Source organism: Amblyomma americanum, chromosome 7, assembly GCF_052857255.1.
Source record: "Amblyomma americanum isolate KBUSLIRL-KWMA chromosome 7, ASM5285725v1, whole genome shotgun sequence".
Classification (NCBI taxonomy): Eukaryota; Metazoa; Arthropoda; class Arachnida; order Ixodida; family Ixodidae; genus Amblyomma; species Amblyomma americanum.
Window position 1 is genome coordinate 149,665,196 of NC_135503.1, and position 8,683 is coordinate 149,673,878.

The window sequence follows — 8,683 nt, forward strand, 5'->3', positions numbered from 1 at the left end:
TTAAAATCAGCTTCCCTAGAGTTACTCAAAATCACAATTCGGCACTCTGAGAAAGCTTCGGTGATACTGGGAACGGAGGAGCGTCCGGCTCGGAATAATCTTCTTGTTTCCGCGCTGGAGGCCGAGGAACTAGAACGCTTCAAAACAAAAAAAACTTCAGAAATTGGCATAATCAAAATTAGAAAATTTACACGGGACAAAGTTCCCCATGACGAATGGATGAAAGAAGTACTAAGTGCGGTTGGATCGAATTCTCCCAACCCCGATATCACTCAGTCAAAGGTCAGCCAAGGGCAAACGCTCTCAAAACAGGGCCATCACAGTGTAGACAACATCACCAATCTATCTCTAACACCGCTCACAGAGTATGAGCGAGCCGTCCTATCTAGAGAGCTGACTTTTTGCCCCCGCACAGGCAAATTCAATGAATTCCAACTCCTGAAAGATCTTGACGACTTCGCCAGAAAACTTCGCCTGAGAGAATACTTTTTTGATAAGCCCGGAAACCCCCACCAAAACACGGACTTCCACCCAGCAAACCAAAATTGGACTCCCAACATCGGGCGGGAAAAACACTTGGATATCTATATTAAGGCAGTTCAAAATGACATTGTTGAAAATTTTAAGAACCGCAGGTTAGGACCAGACAATCTTTCTAAAAGAGAACGTACTGCTCTCGAGGCGCTCAGCAACCGTACCGACATCGTCATAAAGCCAGCTGATAAGGGCGGAGGCATTGTTATCTTGAACAGGGATGACTATATAGCAGAAGGCATCCGACAGCTTTCTGACAACCATTTTTATAAACAACTGCATGGCGACCCCACCGACGAGCACTCAAAAGCTATATCTGACATTCTCCTCGACCTCATAAAACACAATGAAATCTCCCCGAAACTATGCAAGGCACTCACGGCTACCCATCCTTCTCCTGGGCGTTTCTACATGCTCCCTAAATTACATAAAGCCGGTATTCCTGGACGGCCAATAATTTCAGGAATCGGCACTCTCAAAGAACCAATATCAAAGTACATTGACACTCTAATTAGCCACATTCCAGCCACACATCCATCCTACATCAAAGATACAAACCACTTTCTCCGCCAGATAGACAATATAACATTACCAGAAGGAGCCTTTCTTGTGACCATGGATGTAACATCTTTATACACAAACATTCCCCATGCCGACGGCATTGCAGCCCTTTTAGAATCTTATGAACAGCAGAAACCTCATGAATCTCCAAGCCCAAACGTGTTAGGAACACTAGCCAAAATTGTGTTAGAATATAATAGCTTCGAATTTGATCTTCAATATTATCTGCAAGTAAGTGGCACCGCCATGGGAACAAGAATGGCCCCAAATTATGCCAATATCTTCATGCATCATATAGAGTCAAAATTTCTTTCTTCTTGTACAATTCAGCCGTACTTTTACAAGCGCTATTTGGATGATATTTTTATAATATGGACAAACACAGAACAACAACTTATCCATTTCATTGACAGTTTCAACTCCGTGCACCCAAACATAAAGTTTACGCACACCTACTCAGCCAGTCAAATCAATTTTCTTGATGTTGACATTCTGGTGGACAAGGGGTCAGTTCGTACAACCGTTTATAGAAAACCAACCGACTCACAAAAATATCTACATTTTCAAAGCGCCCATCCCCGTCACTGCAAAACCAGCATCCCTTATTCGCAGGCCCATCGTTTTCGAAGAATCTGCTCTAACGACCTAGACTTTCATGAAAACTCCGAACACATGCGCAACGTGCTCTTAACACAGCGCTATCCACGTTCCCTTATTGATGACGCCATAAGCAGAGCTTCAAATCTTAACCGTAGTCAAATACTCCAGGGGCACCAAATAGATAACCGAAATGATTACACTACAAACCTTATCCTCACATTTAACAGTAACGCACCGAACATCAACAGAATTCTTAATAAGCACTTTAACATTCTCCAGCAAAGTCAACGACTATCGAAAATATTTACATGCGCACCCCGCGTGATTTACAGGCGTGCCAAAAACATTCAGAACCACCTAGTCCACTCCAAGGAACACAAAACCCCAAAATATGGATGCCAGCCCTGTGGTAAGGGTCGCTGCAAAGTTTGCAAGCACATGCAGACTACGTGTTCCGCAACTAGTACGAGGTCAGTTTTCCAGCATTCAATCAACGGTAACTTTGACTGCGACTCATCAAACATTATTTACCTTCTTGAATGCACTTTGTGTAACCAGCAATACATAGGACAGACAAACACTGCATTCCGCATTCGATTTAACAATCACCGCGCACACGTCAAGTCTCTCCCAAACCTTCCCCTATCCAAGCATGTAAACGCAGAAGGACACCCATTTGACCAACTAAAAGTAAGAATTATTCAAGGGGGCTTCAAAAACAGGCGAGAACGTGAACAGCGTGAATCCTATTTTATCCACAAGTTTAATACTATTCAAGAAGGTCTTAACGAAAAGCCTGGTACCCTTTCTTTTATTCACGACCTCCAAACAAAATAATACTACACTTCTCGTTAATTGGCTAACTCAGATATACCTTTTATAACTCCTAGTGTATATCCCAGGCAATCATACCCCTCCTTACTTACACTATCCTGCCTCGTGCAGTATTGATAAGTTTTTGACGTTCTTTCCTTACATTTTCCGACAATCTGAAATCTTTGCACACAGCTAGCCCAGCCCTCCTCCCCTACAAACAAGTATTCCCGGCGAGGTCGGTTCAACGACCTACCCACGGAGAGGGGTGCACCGTTCAGTGAAACCCAGACCCCGTGAGTGAGTTCTTAGACATGTGCTCGTTAACGTAGCCCACTCCTTCCTTAACGTTCTAGCCCTCGGCTCACCGGAAATTAGTGAGACCCCCAAAAGGCGCCTGGTTTGGCCTGTTCGTCACTGCCAGTGTCATTTGCGCAGCGGCTCCTCTTTGGCCACGCATCTGCAGCGGCGCCCTTTGTGTTTGTGCATTTTGTTTGTGTGTTTTGTTTCCGTGCTGCCCATGTCCCCCGCACCGTCTTCCTCTCCCTTTCTCTCGTTTCGCCATCTCATTTTGTACCCCACCCTTCCTTACTATACTAGTTTTCCCCCCTTTTTTTCTTTTATTTCTATTTTTTTGCTTCCTCCCCCAATATGGTCCCGGTCTGCTCCACGCACCCCCATCTTTATTTTCTTTTTTTCAGTTTTTTGAACCGTTGTTGCTATTTGCGTGTTACACTCCTTTCTCCCTCCTCTTGAGCTCACAAACTTAAAACGTCCATCTGACGCGAGACCACTACAGTCCTGAAGAAGACCGCACCGCGGTCGAAACGTTGATAAATAAAAGTGTCTTTGTAGAAGTGCCCACTTCTCTTAAATCTATATATATATATATATATAGTCTTGAGAAAGGACAGGCTCTCTCCGTAACGTCGACTAAAAATAAATCTGTCTATATCAAGCGTTTCTCAACTTTGCATATATATATATATATATATATATATATATATATATATATATATATATATATATATATATATATATATATATATATATATATATATATATATGGACATGTTCAGATAAGAACGGTAATCGAGGCCCCATGACCATTTTTTGTTTTCAATTAAATTTTTATATGTGATGGGTAAATGTGTCCACACAAAGGAATGAACCTCAGTTTTGCAAGCAACTTCATGGTTTTCTCGGAAAAAAATCGTATGTCACAAGAGGTGGAGAATGTCGTTTTTGCCACTTCGCAAAGTTGCAAGTTTGGAGCATTATTGTATGCACAATAAATTGTTTCCGCGCATAACTATTTTTTCAGTACTTTATTACCACTTTCACTATACGAAGAAAATAAAAAACGTTTTCTTGCTGTGTTAGTCTTCTGAGTAAAAAACCGCAAACTTCGCTTCCGGAGCCCTGCGGTGCCAAAAAGGCACTTTTCAGGGCAGCCTTAGGGCAAGATGCGTAAAGATCTCCCGACGGAATCTTTTTCTCTGCACTTTGCAGCTACTTTTAAACACTTCAGGCAAGTTTTGTAGCTCTACACTTGTCCTATATTTTTCAATATGGCCTCAAAATTGGCAGAAGTTCAAATACGTGAAAAAAGTGACAACTTTGACTTGAATTTAAAAAAAAACACCATCATCGATATTTATTAAAATTTGCCCTAATAATACTCAATACTCGATAATTTTTAGCCACCAAAATTGTGTTGCATTATTTTGTTTTAAAGTATAAAAATAAATACAAAACTGAGTTCATGTTTTTGTTACCTGGAATTGCTTATTACTGCCTCTTAGAAATAGTAACTGTCAGAAATTTGATTTAGCACTCACTGAACGTGGTTAAATTTCATTTACCACATAATGCGAACCATCCTGAATGTTTGTACAGCTTCTACTCGCTTCTTAGCGGCGTTCCTAATGCGTCAAAATGGGAATACATTCGCTATTTCACCTGATGAACTGGCTGCTGGCGGTCAAACGTTTTTTTTGTATTCTCTAATTTATGATCATAAGATACATTGGTATGTAATCGATTTTTTAAAAATATTAGACCATTTGTCGGTTCTTAGAAAAATCCTTATATATAAAAAATTATATTAATGTGTTTCTGAAGCCGACGTTTCCGTACCTGCATCTGTTTACCTCTGTGTTCAAAGGTTCTACAGGGCAAGAGCAAGAGGGATGCTTGTAAAGTTCGTCATGTGTCGCCATCTATACCTTGCGAGGTAGGGGTAGTATACCAGGTCCCCTTCTCTTGCGGTGCCATGTACATTGGCCAGACTGGCAGGTGCGTTAACAAACGCTTGATGGAGCATGAAAACACCAGAAAAAATGACCCCCTGTCTCACACAGGCTCCCACAGAAGGCAATGCCAATGCAGGCATGAAAAGGATCATGCAGAAAGGAGAGCTAAAGGGGACCCCCTTGCCCAGGCGTCTTTCCAGTGCAAAAAATGCCAATGTGTTCCCGATTACAAGAACACGCGCATCCTGTTCCGACATAACAATAAATTAACACGCAAAGTTATGGAAGCTTTTTATATTTACCACAACGGCGCAAAATGTATCAGCAGCCCTTCCATAACGTTATCCGAGAGGGAATTGAGCTATCTAACCTCCCACGTGCCTTCCAGATAACTTTTTGTTGATTGATAAGTAGTTCAGTGTTTGTATTTATACGCTTTTCGTTCTTCAATAAAAAACCAGTTGATAGTCAGCGCCTGTTTGTGCTAGTCCTTCGTCTTGTGTCCCGTTCGTGTTGCGCTGTGAGCGGAAATGAAGGAGACAGAACGTCGTCTTCTGAGAGGAACAATTTATCTGCAAGATTTTTAATCAGGAGGAGTTTTAATAGGAACGCAATTTACAAATGGGATGCCGCTTTATATGCAGATTGCAATTCAGAAAATCGTAACAAGAAATTAACGGCAGCAGTTGCAGTCGGTATGCGCACAGTATATTGTCCAGCACGAAGCACAAACCAGATCACAGTCTCTTCCATTCCGAAGCAGCGATTGAGGCCACGTAGGATGCACTGCCTTTATTTGTTTGAACGTACTTCCACATATGGAGCGTCTGAACTCCAGGCACTTTCTTTGCCATTTTCCATTCTTCCTTCTTCGTTTCGCGAAAGTCTGCAAGCTCCCTCTGTGGGAGCTCCAGAATGGTGATGTTCTTTAGCGTTCCTTGAATTGCGTCTACGAAGCCGCTGGCTGTTTGGCCTCACTTGCAGGCTTCCGCAAGTTGTGGTGTGATGCTTGATGTCTGGCAAGCCCACCAACGCCGTCGCAAGCATTTTTGCCGTGTCCAGTGGCCGAAAACATCTATTTCGTCTCTTGACATTCACTGCGTTGTAGCTCATGAAACTGATATTTATTCTTGAAGTGAGCGGGAGCCCCGTCGCTCACATATGTTATCTTGGTGTAGATTGGCGCGTTGTCTTCGAGGTGTGCTTTGATTTTTTGACAGAGCCAAGCATGCATGAGCTGAATCATGAGACATATCGTCGGAAATAACGGCGTAGTTCCGAGTCGATTTTCTTGACGTGACAACGCAGGTAAACACGGTCACCTGCTTTTTCTGCCAATGGTACGCTTGTACTGCGTCTGGAAGCACAACTGTCCAGTTTTCGGCGAAATCAAAATGCAAAACAATTGCACCTCTCTTGCAGCTGTGTTTTTCTTCATGTATTGCTCTTGCTTGCACAGATCTAATATAGTTGTGGGGAATGCATTTCATGGTCATTCTTAGAAATTCTCCCATAAATGATGAAGCGGTCAGAGTCTTTTTAACGAGCTCACCGTATTCCCATGAAGCAATCAACACCTCGTCCTCGCTGCTCATTTCAAAATTTTCCGAAGTGAAAATGCCATCTTGTGGACAGTGCTCACAATTCCTAAGGAAACACGACGCAGTAGGTTCCTGGCATACGCAGAGGCTCTGCATATCTTCGGGAGAAAGCGACCTTCCGGACGCGTTCTGCAGTCCCACGAGGCACAACTGAAAGTTTGCACAGCACACACAAACACACACTTGCCACTGTGGCGAGCATTTCACCCACTTAGGACGCAAGGATATGAATTTTGTGAGGCCAACCTGGGAGGCAGGGTGAGCTTGCTTGTAGAGGCGGAATGCTTCTCGCAAGGACCGCGTCATGAAGAGTTTAGGTATCCATTCTTTCTCTCCCTCCTTTTCGATTCTCACAACGTCCTTCTTGTTCGGAGTCTGTCTAGATCAATCGAGTTCATCCATGGTGTAATATTCTAAAACGGTAGTGATGTCTTCCTGTTGTAGTTTACATCTTGTATATCTCTCCTGTGTTGACCATACGCCTTCTTCATCCACCATCTTATTCGATTTTTGGATAACGTACCTCGTTGCCTATAGAATAACTTCCTGCACATATTTCACGGTTAGGTTGCGTGGTAGCAGTGTCAGCAGCTGGCAACGCTCTTGAAAGGACGTACACCTATTGTAGGCACATGTAGGTTGTCTTCCCAGCTGCTGCATTGCGCTCACTTTTCTTCTGACGCACGCGAAGTCTCTGGGGCATTGTATGGTGCCTGTATCCCCGATCGGATTTTCGTCACCATAGCTCTTGCCACCTCTTCCTGCTTCCGCTTTGCATAGGAAAGTCTGAGGCGTTTTTTTAGAGCGCTCGGTGGCTTTAGGGGCGAGATTTCGGAGGTAAGGCTGACACTTGAATTTAAATTTTCTACGATTTCATCCCCAGGGCGGAATTCTTCTAATGTTTCGGATGACTCTGGCTGCATATTATCTATGTCTTCCTTGAACCGACGGTAACAATTCTGACAGATGAAGTCACTTTCTCGTACTCAGAGAGCTTCTTCGGGAAGTAGGACTTTTTTGAGAGCAGCGACATTGAGTGTCTTTACACAGCGAAAATTACGTCCTTTTTCAATTCTCTGTTAGTGCCTTTTTGAGTAGTCGGCACAAAACGTTCGCCGCGGAAATCTCTTCATGAATGCAAAAGCTCACGGCTTCCGGAGATTATCGCGAGACAGAAGAGCAGGTGACGGATGCAGGGCCCAGAGCTGCTTTTCCCAAAAAAAAAAAGGAGATGGACAGATGAATAGATTTTTAACACAGGCTGCCCACCGTCGACACTGATGTTCTTTCGGTCTGGCGTACGAGCTGGGACTGAGATACCAAGTATGCTTGTCGAGGGAGCGCTCCAGCGCAGAAAAGACACGTGAGTACAGAAAATGACCCCACCGTGTCTACCAGGCCTGGAAAACGACATACAAAACTCGATATCCGAACAACATCCGCTCACAAGGGTTATCTCGGTCGAAGGTCGAAGGCTGAGGCATAACTGCTAGGCGTTCGGTGCGTTGCGATGAAAAGATGATCGCGGCGGCTAAAGCCTCGGTGCGGCGGCGGCACACATGATGCTGTGAATTTCAGGGTCGCGCCGGGCGTTATATAGCTATAGGAGCGCCTGCCAAGCGCGGTTCATTCCTGGAGCGGCGGTAGCAGTTAAAGTCACCTTGAGAGTGCGACGGGTGCATTAATTGTTTGCATAAACTACCCCTACACACACGTCACTCCAAAATAACGTGCTGAAATATGCTTACAGTAATTTAGGTCCCACCGTTAGAACAGTACGAAAGCGAATAGGAGCTTTAGACCTTTGATTGTAATAGAAAAAAATGCTTACAAATTACACTTATGAACTCTGCAACTGTAGCGTTTAAAATCTACTTACAAAATACCAATACTAAAACCAGCTTCTGACGATTGCGCATCCTAAGAGGGAATACTGAGCAGTCGTAGGGATTGAAATCATGAAGTCCGTTTTGTATTTATTTTCATACTTTAAAACAATATAATGCAATACTTTTTAATGCCTTAAAATTATGAAGTATTGAGTATTATTAGGGCAAATTTTAATAAATATCGATGATGATGTTGTTTTTTTTTAATTTCAAGTCAAAGTTGTCACTTTTTTCACGTTTTTGAACTTCTGCCAAATTTGAGGCCATATTGAACACTATAGGTCAAGTGTAGAGCTACAAAACTTGCCTGAAGTGATTAAAAGTAGCTGAAGAATACAGGGAAAAAGATTCGGTCGGAAGATCTTTACGCATCTTGCTGTAAGGTTGCCCTCAAAAGTGCCTTTTTGGCACCGCACAGCTCCGGAAGCGA